The sequence below is a fragment of the Pelodiscus sinensis genome, chromosome 4, assembly GCF_052426305.1.
Source record: "Pelodiscus sinensis isolate ZL-2025 chromosome 4, ASM5242630v1, whole genome shotgun sequence".
NCBI lineage: Eukaryota > Metazoa > Chordata > Testudines > Trionychidae > Pelodiscus > Pelodiscus sinensis.
The window spans coordinates 83371982-83390462 of record NC_143055.1 but is presented as its reverse complement, the minus strand read 5'-3'; the positions used below and the strand labels follow the sequence as shown (position 1 = coordinate 83390462).

General features: G+C 43.0%; 1 protein-coding gene and 1 long non-coding RNA gene across 5 annotated transcripts in view; one reads left to right on the top strand and one right to left on the bottom strand.

Annotated features, from left to right (window-relative positions):
• Positions 1-18481, bottom strand: part of NR3C2 (nuclear receptor subfamily 3 group C member 2) — a 254754-nt gene that overhangs the window by 77244 nt on the left and 159029 nt on the right. The gene's annotated exons all lie outside the window — the stretch shown is intronic.
• On the top strand, positions 1138-5333 carry LOC142829596 (uncharacterized). 2 transcript variants are annotated; one of them, XR_012904151.2, is made up of 3 exons: positions 1138-1498; positions 3874-3948; positions 5195-5333. It is a non-coding gene; the product is annotated as an uncharacterized LOC142829596 (long non-coding RNA). The 2 variants fall into 2 exon arrangements; XR_016349453.1 differs by lacking the exon at positions 5195-5333 and adding an exon at positions 4538-4633.

Here is an 18481-nt window from a genome sequence, read left to right as displayed (position 1 = left end):
TGAGCTTTCGCGGGCACTTATAGCTGTACAAAGTGGGTGTAAAACTCTCCAGGATAAGATACTAATCTATTTATACTCATTTTGTACATGTTTAAATGACTACATAAGGCAAAAGGATAATCAGGCCCTGAAGTCTAAAAATCCACTTTGTAGAATAAATAGTATTTGCGGGCAGTGACCCTACAATAGCCAGCCTCATACCTGGCATAGCACAGTTGTACTAGTTGTGCGGCCAAGAGTGCCTCGATGAGCAAGGAGGTAGAAGATGGATTTAACACTGATTGTATTGAACTACACAGACAGTTCCTTAAGACTAGGGCCAGCTTTAGGAAGCGTGGGGCCCAATTCGAACAGTTTCAACGGGGTCCCGGCAGCCAGGATTTTTTGCTAAGACAAAAAAAAAAAAAAAAAAAAAAAAAAGGCCGCCATGCTCCTCCTCCAGGGCCAACGCCCCCTCCCACAGTGCACCCACCACACCAGCACATTTCCGGCTTTAGGGCGCGGGGGCTGATTCGGGGGAAATCGGGCGAATCGGCCTAAAGCCGGCCCTGCTTAAGACAGAGTTTTAAGGGTGGGGATTAGAGAGGTAACAACGAGAAATCTGAAGTGCCTATAGACATGAAGCCTATTTTATTCATTCACTGATGAACTACTATGCTCAGTTTATTCCCCAGAGCTACTCTCACTCATAGGGAAAAAATCATTACACTTAAGTTCATATTTATTATGTGTCTACTGGGGCAAGATTTACCTGCTGCATGTCAGTCCCCTAAGTGAGAATTTTTATAGTAACGTCACATTAACTTATCAGAGATAAGATGACGGCAGAGAATTTGTCACTGGGGATTTACCAGGTTAAAGGGATATGTCTAGTGGGGTAACCCAGACACTGCTGGGTTTGGGGAGGGGGTTTGGTATTATTAACTATCTTCATTAGCACTCAAAGCAGGAAGAGGAGTTGCAAACACTATTGTGGACAGGGAAATTGCATGAAAGGATCTGCAGAAGTCAGAAAATGGGAAGAAAAAAATCAAATGGAAGTTCAAGTTTAAAAAAATGCAAGAAAATGCATCAGGGAATAATCCACAAAAATGTTAATAATAAAGGGAAACTTGGAAAGCAGTAATGCTGGAGGTAACCTAGGGATAAGAGGACAAATTAGCCTTAATAATTCAGTGCAAGATGATAGCACAAACTGTCAATGACATTTTGGTCTGCACATGCAGAGCCATTATGATGTAGAGCAGGATGGCATAATAGTTCTCTCTCTGTGCAGCCCTATTGAAAACACACCTGAATTGCTACATTATGTTCAGGCACTTTCATTATGGGAAAGTTATAAACAAATTGGAGGGGGTTCAGAGAAGTGAAACAGAAGTAATTAGCAGGAGGCAGTGATTTACAAAGGAAGGTTACAAGAATTGATTTATACAGGAGGGGAGGAAGCTATGGGGCAAGAGAGGATGGCAAAGGAACAATGGGAGCTACTGAGCCTCAGGTGAGGAGGGCAGCCAGCTCCAGGATGGGAAGGGACACTCCCACAATCCCTACAGTTGTTCCTCAGTGGGTGGTATCTTGTGCTCTACCCAACTCCTCGGTGACTGGCGCCTTGAGCTCCAACACTCATCTATCCCCCACCCAGGTGCGGGCGCCCTGCCAGCTGGCTCATATTCTCTTGCCATTATTCCAGAAGCCATGGTGGCTAGGACAGGAGTGCTATTCCTACCTATTCCCCAGACCTGATCTTGTGCACTGTGGCAACTGCTCTAGCCCTTTCTCCCCTTCCTGGGTCCCACTCTTGCCTCCATGAGATATGGGCACAAGTTGAAAACATACATCAACCCTCCTCCTCCAATATTTCCACTGTGGGATGCTAGTGCCCCCACCCTCTTATGTTCTACTTCCCCTGGCTTTATCTGTGTACAGTTTGGCTATGCTACAGCTTATATCCACAGAACTTATGTCGCTCAGGTGTGTGAATTAAACACCCCCCTAAAACATAAGTTGCACTGACATAAGCAGTGGTGTGGACAGTGGTTTGTCGGTGAGATTCTCCTACCAACATAGCTTCTGCCAATCTCAGAGATGGCTTTTTTATGCCAGCACTGAATGTGCAGATATGCCATAAATGACAACAAAAGTGGATATAAAGCCTAGGTATACTTGCAAGATGCCAAGGCTTGAATTCAGAAGGCTTCTTAAACATATGTCTAATTTTAAGCATGTGTGTATTATTTAAAAGAGGTGAATGAAGGTTTAACTATGAGTAATAGGATACAATTAAGACAGGAAAATGTTAGGCCATTGAAGAAAATTTCCTGACAGCAACCATGTAATAGTCGCTCAAGGGAAAAGGTAGAAGTTCCATTGCTTGAGACATTTAAAACTACAGCCTGACCCTGGATAGACCTGTGCACATTCTTAACTTCACAAGTTGTCTCATTGGTATCAGTGGAACCAATGGGAGTACGTAACATTAAGCACATACCGGTTAGTCAGTTTTTATAGGTTCAGTACCCAAAACTTGAGAAAGCACTAAATATGTACAGCAGCAATCAATCTTGCATTGGCAGGGATTGACTAGATGATTTAACAATGATTTCCACTGTAGGTGATATATATCAGGCAAGATGATTGTAATTAATGTTTATATGATAACATGGGATTGGTTGGATTCCATAACTGTTCAATTCCAAGGGAAGGGAAGAGAAGTTTAAAGGTTCAGACTTTTCATAAAAGTCATAAAACATAATTTTGAGTTCAGTTAACTCCAATGAAAGATGCTTTCATTCTTAAGCAAGTTTCTGCTTGTGAATTAGTTTCTGAGATTTACTTTTGGTATTATACATGAGCAAGTTTTAGACTTCCAAGATCAAAGAAAATAAATACAGAGGTGTTGAAAGAAGGAAGCTCAGAAAGCAATGACAGCAATTTCCAGCGAGTAATATGAGACTTACTATAGAAAGAGTCTCATTTTCAACAAAGGATAGAAATCTGAAGTGCTTATCAAAGGTCAGCACTGTATTACTAAATTATATTGCACATGCAAATCTGAAAGGTATGCTGAGCTTGGCTATTTTTAGGCTAGCAATGTGTTTTAATTTCTCGGTATTCCTGATATATCTGCATTTACCTGAAACAGAATTCTGTGTAAAAGGGTGAGTACTAGATTTATGGGAATGAAGTAAGAATTGGCATAAAGTCAACAGTTCTCACTTTCAGAGTATCAATAATTTTGATTTTATATTATGGACCTTTTGCAATACATTTTTTAAGTTTCTGGCAGAAGATAAAATGACTGCATGGTCAATCATCACTTTCATGACTTGCAATATCTAAAGTATTTTTTATTTTCTACAGTGCATGTCAAAATGAATGGAATAGTAATTTACATGTCATATTGCAGACCGTATGAACTCTATCAAAAGCAGAACATTAACAGTGGAAGTGATGGCACTACCTATAGTTAAGGTTGCACCAATACTTTCCATTATAAAACCTTGTTTTCAGTTGCTTACAACTTTGCCAACTTTAGCAGTTAGTCTGAAATTTTCCATACCAGATGTCTGCCTCAGGGTGAATTTTAAGTATCAGCTAAAACAGTTCAGCCATTTCTGAGAATGAGAGTAGGGGAAAATATATAGGTTTGCCCATAGGGAAAATAATTCTTCAAACTGCTTTGCTGAGAAGCACTAGCACCTCCATGCTTTGGAGCAGAAACTTAAAATGTAGTGTCAAAAATATTACTTTTTGTCTCTCCGTGAACTTTGCTCAAATTTGGCCAAGTTGCAAGCTCTGAAAAAAATCTCAGTTTGCACCTGTTTGTAAGGGTTTCTTAGAACTAAATTCTCTCTGCCTATTCCTTCTGCACAGAGCATGCTCCAGCTAAGGGTTACAGGAATTGAAAAGAACTTTCCCTATAATCGTCAAATTATGCTGTGGCACATGGTGAGATTCTCTTCTGTGTTCTCAATATTGGTAGTCAGGAAACCACGAGAAAGAGGATGCTACCTAATTACAAATGAGAGGAGTGAGGGAGAATATAGGAGGAAACATGGGTTGAGGGATCTAGAGAGCAGGGAAGAACAACAGATGCTGGAGGAGGAACGTAGAAGGAGAGGGACAGGAACAGGAGCGGGAACCTGGACAGAACAATGAAAGGGGAGTGAAAGGGAGATAGAAGTGTATATGGAAAGAAGGCAGGAACAACTGATGGTCAGGAGCTCAGGTCGCAGGTGAACAGGAAAGAAGCAAGAGCCCAGGGGGTAGGAGGAAAGTTGGTAGGGGCAGTTCCGGGGGGGATGGGTGTATTGAGATGGCTAGAAACAGAAAGTGAGAGGGTAGTAGGAGATGGGAAGTGATCAGCGAGGGGGGCAGGAGTTGAGGAAGAGTAGGAACTGCAGGGGCAGGAGTCATTGGTTGCAGGCAGACAGAAGAGGAGAGGGTGGGTTGGACACAAACAGAGGACAGCCATGTTTGGGTAGGAAAAGTCAGCAAGATCTAAAACTGCTATGGCACACACCTTTCCACAGCCTAGGAGTCCTGGATCTCACCGTTCATCTCCTGCCAGTGACCAGCTGTGAAAGCCACCAGGCAAAGACTCTTCCAGTGCTTAGTCCATAGCGGAGGTGGGCAATACATTTTGATGGGGGGGGGGGGCACTCCAAGAATTTGGTAAGTGGTCAAGGGCTGTACTCTTCCATGGTATTTATGGAGGAGGAATGGGATCTGGGATGGAGGGTGGGTGCAGAAGGGAGCTTGAGGTAAGGGATTGGAATGTGCAAGGGAGTGTTGGAAGTTTGTGTGAAAGAGGCTTCTGACCTGGAATGGGGTGCAGAAGAGTGTGCAGGAGCTTGGTTTGTGACCTAAGACAAGAGGGGGTTGAGACCTGGGGTAGGGAATGGGGTCATATGGGTGCAGGAGGAAGGGCAAAAGGTTTGGGTGATATGGGGTAGGGGCATAGAAGTATGAAGGAGGAGCTGGGGTGCTAGAGGCAGGCTCTTGCTGGGAGATGCTTACTTGGGCGACTGTTGGCCAACATCCCAGCAGATTCCACAGACAGGCTTCCTACCTGCCATGCCCTAGCAGGCCACTCAGAACAGCTGCCCGTGGAGCCATATGTGCATCTGTGAACACTTGCAAGCCTGAATTAGTGGATAAGGGGTACATCACGCACTGCTTGTTCTTCAAACAGGAAACTCCCACTGCCTGGAAACCAGATTAGGCTGGAAGAAGGGACAATGTGCAAAGCCTCTTCCCCAAGGCTCGCAGCTGTTCAGACAATCAGGGCCCTACAGCCAGCTTTTTCAAGCAGCATACAGGAAGACTGTATTTTACCCTGTTCTATATAGAGCAGTGGTCTCAATCTCCTGGTCCACAGACAATCTATGGGTTGAAGCATTTTCACAATCTGGCTTGGGAGACCTGGCAGCCCAAGGGGGTGTGTCGAAACCCATGTCCAAGCCCCACTAGGGATTGCCAGGTGTCCGGTATTGAACCTTCTGTCCAGTAAAGAAATTGAGAAAAGAAATTGAGAAAATACCAGACATACAAAATGTCCTGTATTTTCTGCTTTTCACGGCTTGGCACCCAATGGACATGTGATGGGGGTGAGGGGGGAAGTGGCAGGGGACACAACTGCATTTCGGTGAACCAGCATTTTTTTTTTTTTATACTCAACAAAATTTTCCTGGTGCCTTTTGGGGGGGGGGGGGGGAGGAGAGGAGGTCCAGTATTTTCGATGAAACCATCTGGCAACCCTAAGCCCCACTCCTTTCTGCCACCACCTCGCCTTCTCTCTCTCTACACAGAACCCCATTCCCCAAGGGACACAGCCCTGGGGATTAGGAGGGGGCTTATGCAGGGCAGCAGCAGTGGTTGGGTCCCTACATTCTCCCTACTGTGGCAGGACTCACAGAGAAACAACCTACTACTACTATCAGTTACACAATTTGCTCAAGTGATTGAGGGATATCTGGAGACCTAAAGCCTGCTGGTAACCCACTTTAGGGGTCTGTTTGGTTCAATATGATAGAATTTCTGTGTTTTTCAATTTGTTTTTTTTAAAACACCACAACTTAAATTTTGAAACTTATGCTGAAAGAAACTGAATGTTTTAAATTCAAGAACTCGAATGTTAGGAAATATAATAAAGGTTGCCTATCCAACCTTAATGCCTCCTTCCCCCCCTTATACATGCACATTGAGCTTTACATATTATGTTTTCCATGGGATTCCTGCCTTATTCAGCACACAAGATGGGCCTGCTCTGAGGATAAATCAGACTTCTGTTGTTAATTATGCTATTTTCAATAGAACTTCTGCCTCTTGTTGCTGAAACTGGAAGTTGTGTATTGAATGAGGCAGAGAATGCAGTGTCTCATTAAGAAGCTGCATACCACTATGAAAAACTGGAGTTCATCCTTGCCTCCGTCGTAGTTCCTGTATGATGCCTGGTAAGTCACACAAACCAAAGTGTTCAGTCACTAAAGTATTTCTCATTTACTGTGAATCTAATATGAGACAGCTGACCTCTGAAACCCAAGTCTGCCTCTTTCCATCACTGTAGCTGAAGGTGATTAGTTGCTATGCTTTGAATGCATATAAAATACTATAAAAATGACAAATAAGCCCTTAGAATCTCAAGTAGGGCACTCAAAATTATTGGAGACATTTGACAATTTTGATCTTGATCCCTCTGTGGCTCAGGTCACCATCTGGAAAAAGGGGGAAATGATACTCCCTAATCTCACAGGAATATTGTGAAAAATTCATCAATGTTTCCCAAGCACTGAAATATGTTGAGAGCACCTCAGAAGTCCCCATGAGGAAATTAATAATTTTTTATGCAGTGAAGTGTTTACAGTAAACACCTATAGAAACACACACACTTTGAAGGATAAAAAGGAATATTAAATAACTATCCTTTCACTGAAAAAAACGTAAACAACAAATAGTCTTGCAGCCCCATAGAGACTAACAAAAAATAAAGATGGTATCATGAGCTTTTGTGGACACCACTCCATTCACCTGAAGAAGTGGTTTGTGCCCATAAAAGCTCACTGTTTAAAGTTTTCCTCTTTCCAACCCGCTAGCAATGGTCTCTCAGGTTTCTTTGATGAAGGGGGCAACTGATCTCAACACGTGCAACTGCAGCAGGCATTCCTGCCTTTGACATAGGACACAATGGCTAAGGGCATATTCCATCCCTTCTTGCATCCCACAGAGGGTGCAATGCAGGAATGAGCGAAGTACAGGCAGTCCCCGGGTTATGTACAAGATAGGGACTGTAGGTTTGTTCTTAAGTTGAATTTGTATGTAAGTCGGAACTGGTATATATTGTAGGGGAAACTCTAGCCAAACATTTCTCCCGAGCTCAGTTTTATTCTCCCACACCTCACTTCCCTCAGTCCTTTATTCTCAAGCTGAGGTGTCTGCTGAGAAAAGCTGCTCCGCGTCTCCCTGGTCTGCTTGGGGGGGGGGAGGGGGGGGGGAGAAGAGCGCTAGCTTCACGTCTCCCTGGTCTGCTGGGGGGAAGCAGCTAGTGCGGGGTTGCCTCACCCCGTTTGTAAGTAGGGATCCGATGTAAGTCGGATCCATGTAACCCGGGGACTGCCTGTACATAATAAAATGAAAGTCTGATACTACTTCTTTCCCAATTTCATATGCAAGTTAAGTTTGCTCAGACTCATATTAAGGAAAAACAGGACTACACCAGACTAACACAGCTACATTTCTATCATATTAAGGAAAGAATTTCTCAGCAACCTGTATATGAGGAACAGGAATCCGGGCCCCCTAATTTTCTTGTCAGGGTCTATCTAATCAGTACTACAAACTGTTTCACAACTGCTTCAAAAAACTGACTCGTATTCAAATGTCAATGCTATGCTTATACTGAATTCCTGACTATTCTCAAGTATGAGATGGGTAGCTGGGTTAGTCTGTTTCAGAAAAAATAACAAGGAATCCCATGGTACCTTAAAGACTAATACGTTTATTTGGGCATAAGCTTTCATGGCCTGAAACCCATTTCATCAGTTGTGGGTTCTAGCCTATGAAAGCTTGTCTCCAAATACATGTTAGTCTTTAAGATGCCACCAGATTCCTCATTATTTTGACTATCCTCAGTTGTGGTCACAATCTCCATAAATTTCCAATTTCAATAGAAACACATCTTCTCACAAAAGTCTATATTTTAGCTACAGATTATATGTTGCCAACATTGATGTGTTACATCCTCTGTTTTTTTTTAAATATTACAAGATTTTAGGAAAGCAGAGGAAGAAAAAGGACTTTCAGACTATGGCAAGGGGAAAATAAATTTGATCTAATCTGTTCTAATATATGCTTTAGAATGGATATTTTAACAAATTCCATTAAAATGAATGGACACTTAAATTCTATAAAATAGATGCATATTATCAAATAATACATCATTCTAGAGAAATGAAAATACAAGAAAAGTTTAGAAGTCATGTGGGTTACTAAATGATCATAAAAATCTGCTTAGGCTCTGGAGCTAAACTATCACTTCCACATATTACAATCAAATTATAGCTACAACTCTACTCCTGCAATAGACACTGACAAATTGAACATTTGTTCACATCCCTATGGTTGTGTTGACTTTAACTAGGTAACTGGTTTAACTGTTTTAATCTTTTCAATTGGGAGTGCATGTGATAGGTTGAACAACAAATAGGATGAACTTTAAAGATAGGGAGGTGTATGTTTTATGTGGTGTGGAGATGAAGTTATTGCCTTCTTGAGCTGTGCAATTTCTTGCCTGTGATGGATTAAGACAAGTTGTGAGAGCTCTTTTGTGTTTAATCTGTGATTGTTGACCTCTCTTTCCACTATTGCTGGGAAGTGGTTATTTAACCTTCATAATTAAACAGTAAGGCATGACATGGCTGACAGCTTGCAAATGTAGTGAGGCATAAGGAGAAATCATGCTTCTGAGATCATGAAATGGACCAACATTACAAATTACACTAACCCAGCTAATCAGTCACTTGAGAGTTCTAATGAACAGCAACATATGCTTATGTGACATGAAAAGTCCCTGGACAAACAGAATAAAGGTTGTTCTTCTCTATCCGGCACTCTGGGGACCCTAACCAGGGAATTTGCCAGGGACCAGGGAAGGTCAATGCTGGCCCTTTTGCCACCACCAGCTGCTGGGCTTTGCAGTTACCCTGCTTCTTCCCCCAGTTATCTCCCATTCCCTGAGCTTGAACATGGCAAATGAGGAATATGCAGAACTCTGGGAGAGTAGGGCAGGAGTTGCTGAGCACAGGGCCCATTTTTTCCCCCCGTGAGCACTCCAGGCCAGAGACATGGATGGGGATGCTGGACCACAGAGGTTGCCTGACAAAAGAAGTCCAGACTACAGTGTTTTAACCTGTATTTAAAAAAATATACAGAAAGAATGGTTTCTATATTTTATGATTTGGCTGAATTCTAAATTAACACAGCAATCAGCCGAACTGTGTACAGTACATTAGCAGGCAAAACGCGCATGCCTCGAACACACTGTAAGAGCTGCAAGCACCAAGGTGTCAATCAACAGTTACTAAAGCATACAGCGGTGATTCCCAACCTTTTTCCCCAGGGAGGAACCCCTAAAATAATTTTTCATATCCTGAGGAACCCCTACCTCTGAAAACGTTTGCTTGGCCAGAAAAAGTTGACAGCTAAATTTTTTTTAAGAAAATTTATTTGTAAAGAGCTGTTTTATATGTCAGCTTACATTGTAAGAAAAAAATTGGAGAATTTTTCCTGTCTCTTCTGCTCCTCCTGCCTCACTCTCTCTTTTTCTCCTCTTCCTCCTCCTCCTGCCTCTCATTCACAGAGCCCAAATGGCTGCTTGCTTCCACGCAGCAGGCCATCTGAGCTGTGCCAAAGTCCCCACCTCTTGCGCTGCTTGCTCCTGTGTGGTGGCCCGACTGAGCAGCACAGAAGTCCCCGCCCTCTTGCACTGCTTGCTCCCGTGTGGTAGCACAGAAGTCAGCCGAGCGCCAGGGCAAGAGGCAAAGGGCATGACAGACGCTCCAGGCCCCACCCAGTGTTATTTATTCTACGATTTCTCATGGAACCCCTAATGATGGTCCGTGGAATCCTGGTTGGGAAACACTGGCATACAGTGTGGCTGTTGTGGTCAGAGAGTGAGATGCATTTTACATCCATTTTAGCATCTCTAAAATATACCCCTTTGGGGAGCAAGTTTTGCTATATTCACATCTCTCCAGGTAGAACCATTAGTCCTCCCTCCCCTAGAGTAGATCTGAGTTTTGGCCCTGTACACAGTTTTCCTCCAGGAATCTGTGACTACCAAAAAGATTAAAGGGGCTCACTAGCACCTTCAAAACAAAACATTATTTACTGACGCAAAAGCAGCACATAAAGTGTTAATACAGAAAAGGTCTATACGCTTATTTCCCTTTACTTAAACCTTAATCTTTCTTTGCCAGCTTTAGTGAGTTCTACTACAAGTTACTTTCATTTCTAGATTGGGACAAAAGACTTTGCTGTAGTATGCTCTCTGTGTGTTCCAGATGCCCACGTTTTATCCAGTTTAAACATCTTGTCCTGATTTCTCTCTAAGCCCCTTCATTTGCTTTCTGAGCAGAGCTGGTTTATTTCTCTCCCTTGCAATCTTTTCCCCTTCCCTCCCCTGGTGTTGTCAGGGAGACTTCAGTTGGAGGTGGAGCTTTCAAGGAATTCATGTGTACGGTCTTTAAAATATGGTGATTGGATTAAAGTCATTGTCTCTGACTTAACCCTTTGAGTCCAGCTAAGCATCAGTAAAAAACTGACCAAGTAAACTAAGCAACACCTGATATCTATAAAAGTAATAGATATTTCCTCATTCTCTACGGTGTCTTATTGCTCTTACATTATTAGAGCTAATAAATTACAGATTTAATTTTTAAAAACTTTTGGGAGAAGAGGGGAGTAGAGATGAATTAGTAAAAATCATTCAGCACCAAGGAAGAACAGCAGAAAATGGTGCAGGATTGATCAGGAGGCCAGGCAGAACTGAAGTTAGTAGTAGAGTAATGCCAAACTAAATAAATTGACTCATGAGCAGGGATTTGAAGGGCAATAAAGTTTCCTAGAAACAACTGGAGAAGTGCTGATGCTATTTGAGTGCCTGAAAATGCTCAAGTAAAAGTAAGGTCATCTCTTAAAAGATAATTTTGAAAAATTATTGCTGTTCAACCACTGTTCATGCTTTATCATAAAATAATTTTGTGCGTGTGCTAATAAATAAGCATGCTTTGCTTAGTCTGTTTATACCCTTTGTTCTTTTCTTATGCCTTCCAGTCACAAGATATTGCAGTCTTCTCCTCTTAAATGAATTATAATAGAGCAATTGGCAGGCATTCTTAGTAAAATTCTGATCTAAAAATGGTTTTGCTTCCCAAAGTAAATTGAGTCTAGAATACCACAAGTCAGTGCAGGCCATATGCAATTTTGTTCTGTTACATTAAGACAAACATGTAATTGAATTCACTGCACAGACCTACTGTATTTGAATGACTTCTAGCTGCCCTACATACTGTACAGCACAGGAGTACCTGTGTGATGACACGGCAAAAGATTGGGAGACCATTTCTCATTCCGATGGCTCTCTAAACCATTTGAACATTTGTGAGATCCTGTCATTTGAATTCATCTATTTCCCACTTATTTCTTTGGTGTCATATCATTCAAATATCACTGGCAGCAGCAGTCTCCTTCAAGAATCTGAGATTACCACTGCATCAGTATTTTCCTATGATTAGGCCATTACTAACATGACAGAAAATCTCAAACTACTATTTTTAAATGGAATGATGATTCTAATGGGGTTTTCATTTTAGATCCTAATGCATAACAAACAAAGAGTACTTATTCTTTGTATAGTAGTCCATCATTATAATGCCACTGTATCAGAGAATATGAGCAACTATAATTTATCTAATTTTAAGCAACATTGTAAAGAATGGTATTTGCTTGTGTCAAACTGAAAGTACTAACCCTAAGTCCCTTTCATTCTAAATGCACTGGATGAAGTAGATGACTAAACGACTGAATGTCTGAGTGCAAATATAAAATTATGTTGTATTATATAGTCCAAGTCTATGAAACAAATACAATAAATAATTCATTGTTAAATATTTAGTTGCAGGAATGTCATAAGCAAGACACAAAAAGCAATTCTTCCACTTTACTCAGTACTCTTAAGACCTCAGCTGGATTTATGGGTCCAGTTCTGGGCAACATGCTTCAGAAAAGGTGTGAACAAATAGGAGGAAGTCCCAGAGGAAAGCAAGAAAAATATTTAGAGGTCTAGAAAACATGACCTATGAGATACATTGAAAATGAAGGGTGTGGTTAGTATGGAAAAAAGAAGATTGAGAGGGGACAGGGTAAGAGTGTTCAAGTACATAAAAGGACAAGAAGTAAAGGACTTAAGTTGCAGCAAGGGACATTTAGATTAAACATTGAAGAAAACTTCCTAACTATCAAGGTAGTTAAGCATTAGAACAAACATCTGTCAGGAACAGATCAGAACTAGATAATACTTAGTCCTGCCTCAGTGCAAGGAACTGGCCCCATTGAGATCCAATACAGTCCCATATTTCTATGATTCTGTGATTTTATGCCTGCCAAGATTGTATTAATTAATTTCTGAAAATTAGGTTCCTAAATTCTATTTTAACATTAATACCGTATTTTCCGGCGTATAGGGCGACTGGGTGTATAAGACGACCCCCTATCTTTTTAATTAAAAGATAGGGTTTCATCTTATACCCCAGCGCCCCTCCGCCTCCTTTGCTCCCGGTGTCCCTGGTCTGCTGGAGATGGTCCCCAGCAGACCAGAGGCACCGGGAGCAAAGCCGCCAGGAGCGCCTGGGCTGCCGCCCCCCCCCCCCCCCCCGCCGGAGCCCCTCCGCGGCTTTGAAAGCCTCGGGGGAAGCCGGCGGGGGGCATCCCAGGCGCGCCTGGGCTGCGCCCCCGCCGGAGCCCCTCCGCGGCTTTGAAAGCCTCGGGGGAAGCCGGCGGGGGGGCATCCCAGGCGCGCCTGGGCTGCGCCCCCGCCGGAGCCCCTCCGCGGCTTTGAAAGCCTCGGGGGAAGCCGGCGGGGGGGCATCCCAGGCGCGCATGGGCTGCCCCCCCGCCGGAGCCCCTCCGCGGCTTTGAAAGCCTCGGGGGAAGCCGGCGGGGGGGCATCCCAGGCGCGCCTGGGCTGCGCCCCCGCCGGAGCCCCTCCGCGGCTTTGAAAGCCTCGGGGGAAGCCGGCGGGGGGGCATCCCAGGCGCGCATGGGCTGCCCCCCCGCCGGAGCCCCTCCGCGGCTTTGAAAGCCTCGGGGGAAGCCGGCGGGGGGGCATCCCAGGCGCGCATGGGCTGCCCCCCCGCCGGAGCCCCTCCGCGGCTTTGAAAGCCTCGGGGGAAGCCGGCGGGGGGGCATCCCAGGCGCGCCTGGGCTGCGCCCCCGCCGGAGCCCCTCCGCGGCTTTGAAAGCCTCGGGGGAAGCCGGCGGGGGGGCATCCCAGGCGCGCATGGGCTGCCCCCCCGCCGGAGCCCCTCCGCGGCTTTGAAAGCCTCGGGGGAAGCCGGCGGGGGGGCATCCCAGGCGCGCATGGGCTGCCCCCCCGCCGGAGCCCCTCCGCGGCTTTGAAAGCCTCGGGGGAAGCCGGCGGGGGGGCATCCCAGGCGCGCATGGGCTGCCCCCCCGCCGGAGCCCCTCCGCGGCTTTGAAAGCCTCGGGGGAAGCCGGCGGGGGGGCATCCGGTGTACAAGACGACCCCCGATTTTTGGGGGATGTTTTTTAACATCAGAGGTCGTCTTGTACGCCGGAATATACGGTAACTGCCTCATTTTCAAAAATGCAGCACATTTGTCATGCCCACCACCCGTTGCTTTATGAAAAGTGGTTCATGAATATGAAAAAGCCCAGTTTATACTTCACATAAAACATCTTCATCATGTGACATCATCTTAAAAGTTGTAATCCTCTGAATCTGTACATACAAGAAAGATACATGCAGACAAATAGTATGTGAAATTAGAAATATTAAGTGGGAAGTGATTTATTAGTCCAGGTATTCGAGTAAAAGCCATTAGTTATACTTTAGGAACTGAGGCTACTTCTACACTGCGGGTTTTTTGCGGAAGAGGAAATGCAAATGGAGCACTCATTTGAATATCTTCTTCCAATCCTTTTTGTGGAAGAGGTTTTTGCGATAAAAAGCCCTGTGCAAGAGCCTGTAAACCTCATTTTTGAGGAATAAGGGATCTTGCGCAAAAGAGGTTTTTCCCAACAAATGGCCCCATCTACACAGGGCTTTTTATTGCAAAAACCTCTTCCACAAAAAGGATAGGAAAAAGATATGCAAATGAGTGCTCCATTTGCATTTCCTCTTTGGCAAAAAACCCACAGACAGCCTTAATGGCTGGCTAATCAAGTCAACAACCAGTGAATGGTTTTGTTTATCCTGAAAGCCCAAACTGTGGTATCCTACAAAGACATGTGACCATGCCATCTGATGCTGCAACCCATTTTGGATCTGGTACTTTTCCTCTCAAGGTGAGAAAAAACTGAACTGAGGATAAAGACAGTTGGGCAAAACTGATATAAGGGGAAAAACCAAACAATAGAGAGAGTAACCAGGTGCCTGAAGATCCACACTTACCACCCAAGATGCCTGCTGGAAACATCTAAGAGGAAACAGGGGAAGGACTGGATCCAAGTTAGGAGGCTACCTAGCTTGTAAGAGACCATGGGTGCGTCTAGACTGGCATAATTTTGCGGAAATACTTTTAACGGAAAAGTTTTTCCGTTAAAAGTATTTCCACAAAAGCGCGTCTAGATTGACATGGATGCTTTTGTGCAAAAGCATCCGTGGCCAGTCTAGACGCGATTTTGTGCAAGAAAGCCCCGATCGCCATTTTAGCCATCGGGGCTTTTTTGCACAAAACAGTTCTTCCCTGTTTACACTGGCCCTTTTGCACAAGTATTCTTGCACAAGAGGGCTTTTTCCTGAGCGGGGTGTGAAAGTATTTGCGCAAGAAGCACTGATTTTGTACATTACAAAGTCAGCGCTCTTGCGCAAATTCAAGCGGCCAGTGTAGACAGCTGGCAAGTTTTTGCGCAAAAGCAGCCACTTTTGCGCAAAATCTTGCCAGTCTAGACGCACCCCATTAGAACTCCCATTAGAGTAAGAATTTGCATCTAACATGTTTCTTAGGGCTCATCTAGACTATGGGGAACGGTCGAAAGAAGGTATGCAAATTCTGCAGAGCTTTCAAAAGTGAAAGTAGTTAAGACGTGGCTTTTTGGGCAAACCCTCCCCCCCTTTGTCGAAAAGCCACATAAACCTCCTTTTTTGAGGAAAGCTCTGCTTTTGAAAGTACAATCGGAAGAAGATATGAAAATTCCCGCATAATTTGCATATCTTCTTTCTACCGTTCCCCGTAGTCTAAATGAGCCCCTAGTGTATTAGTATTAGCTGATGTGATTTGTTTATTTTGGCTTGGTAACTTAATTTGATCTGTATGTTTACACTTGCGATCACTTAAATCCTGCTTTTTATACTTAATAAACACTCTTGTTTATTATTGAGCCCAGTGTAAATAATAATTACACGGGAAGGGGGAGGGACGGAAGCAAGCAACATGTATATGTTTTTCATTGATAAAGAGAGCAAACTTATAAACTTTGAAACAAAATACAGGACTATGTAGCACTTTAAAGACTAACAAGATGGTTTATTAGATGATGAGCTTTTGTGGGCCAGACCCACTTCCTCAGATCAAATAGTGGAAGAAAATAGTCACAACCATATATACCAAAGGATACAATTTAAAAAAATGAACACATATGAAAAGGACAAATCAAATTTCAGAACAGAAAGGGGATGCGGTGGGGGGGGGGGGGGGGGGGGGGGGGGGGAATCATCTTCTAAAAAACCATCTTGTTAGTCTTTAAAGTGCTACATAGTCCTGTATTTTGTTTCAGCTACACCAGACTAGCACGGCTACATTTCTATCACTTACAAACGTTCTCTATGTAAAACCTTTACACAGAGTATGATAGATTTATTTAAGGTTCCAGTCCTCTTTGGGGGGCTGTGTTCCTAAGTGTTGTCAATGGTCTTATAGGTGATCCTTCCCAGAACTGAGCTGGTTCAGTGTCTGTGTTGCTCTGCTGGAGGGCTGTTGCCCCAACTCTGTGCCTTGGGCTGGAGGGGAGAGAGCTTCTGATCCAGCAGAACAGTAGTGGAATGCTCAAGATAGCTCAGTTGCATGACCGGCATACCCGGTGACAACCCCAGGGGATCCCTGTGATCCAACCCCTCAAAGTACTCTTTTCTCTTTAAATATTAATCACTGAATAATTTAAAACTAATCATAGCCTACTAAAATAAAGGTTTAAAAACTGTTTTTTCACCTTCTGGCTAAACAAACCCAAAGTTTGAAGAAAATGTTAAAAACTGCAGTTTAAAATGTTCCTTTTAGAAAAGTTACAGCTCAGTTCTTTTGATCTGTGCCCACACAAAGTATCAAATAGTGAATCTCTTCAGCAAAGTAACGTTAGTTTTCAATATCATCCATACCCATTTCTGTAATAAAGAGCTGTTCCAACAACTGGAAGAATTGTTTGCCATATGTCTACCTCCAATCTGAAGTTTTTTCCTATGCAAAAAAACACAGTGTTTATTTTTGGTTTTGTTAAAAACAAAAAACTGAGTTATGCCAGAGCATGTAGAAAACCTGAAACCTCTAAAATACAAAACATCCAGTCCAGTGCTCTCCTGCATTATAAATGTTACATAAGCAAGTTCCAGGTGAATTAAAATGAGCAGCTGGGTATATTATAAATGAAAAGCTGTATTGTAGTTGTACAGCTTAGTTACAGCTGAAGTCTAGGTGATGGGCTCTATAGCACTAGCAGAGAAAACATTCAGCTATAATAGCAGAATGAATGCAGGTGAACTAACAAGAAAGAGTGTAAAATGCATTTCGCCATCCTGGATCAAGCTTTCAGTTAGAGTTAAAATGAAGCACAAGCAAAATAAACTTGATTTAAGTGCACTGAACCTTTGGTTAACTACAGCTTTTTTTGGAAACTGAGATGAACAGAATTAAAATGAAAAACTCACAATATTTTGTGTATCATAATGGGAGTATTTTACATCCATTTTAGCATCTAATGGGAGGTTTATAAACATTGAAATAAGCTGCCCTTTATTTCAAAATTATTTCAAAACCACAGGCTAGATGTGTAGATGCTCGCATAGTTATTAAGGATGTTAAATAGCAGTGAATTTACTAGTCGAGTAGTCGATGGAATTTCCTTTGACTACTCAACTAGTCGATAGGCACTTGGGAGTCCCCTGACTCCGGGCTCCAAGAGAGTGTTTACCCTTTGAAATGCACAAGAGCCCCCAGGTGGAAGCATCTGCAATGAACCCCGAGTCAGCAGGACTTCCCACTGGCTGCACACGGTACAAGGAAAGCCAGTTTTGAAATGTACACAAGTTTCCCGGGGGAGGGGATAGGAGCAGCAAAGGGAGGGTGGAAGTGACTAGCATTTGCTTATTGGATACCCAATTACCCACTTTTTAACATCCCTAGCCTGAGCTACCTCGCCTAATACTGGCAGAATGTGCCTGGCTCTTAAAGGATTTTTAGAAGGGCAGCAGTATAAGGGTAGAAGTTTAGATAAAGTCACCTAATTGCTGCTATAATTCAGCCAGTATAAAGCATAAATGCTGCTCTTGGAACATTTCAGACAATTCTTTGAGCAGAATGTCAAGCTCACAGAAAGAAAAGTTTAAGATGATAAACTAAAATCAAAACATGGGTCAGAGAGAAGGAAAAAGAAACCTGAATGGAACTGAAGCAAAATGCAGGACAATGTAGCACTTTAAAGACTAACAAGATGGTTTATTAGATGATGAGCTTTCGTGGGCCAGACCCACTTCCTCAGATCAAATAGTGGAAGAAAATAGTCACAACCATATATACCAAAGGATACAATTAAAAAAATGAACACATATGAAAAGGACAAATCATATGTGTTCATTTTTTTAATTGTATCCTTTGGTATATATGGTTGTGACTATTTTCTTCCACTATTTGATCTGAGGAAGTGGGTCTGGCCCACGAAAGCTCATCATCTAATAAACCATCTTGTTAGTCTTTAAAGTGCTACATTGTCCTGCATTTTGCTTCAGCTACCCCAGACTAACACGGCTACATTTCTATCACTATTCTGAATGGAACTGTAATTTCTAAAGTCAAAATAGAGATAGGTTGGCAAGCAAATGAGAATACTGTAAGATGGTATCTTCAAAAAAGCAGTATTACTGGTGCATAATTTTCACTTTTATAAAGGCAGCATTTGTTTGGGACTTTTACACCAGAAGAATAAAAAGATGATAGGTAGAAAGTAAAAAGAGGTCTCAAAAGAAAAAAAAAAA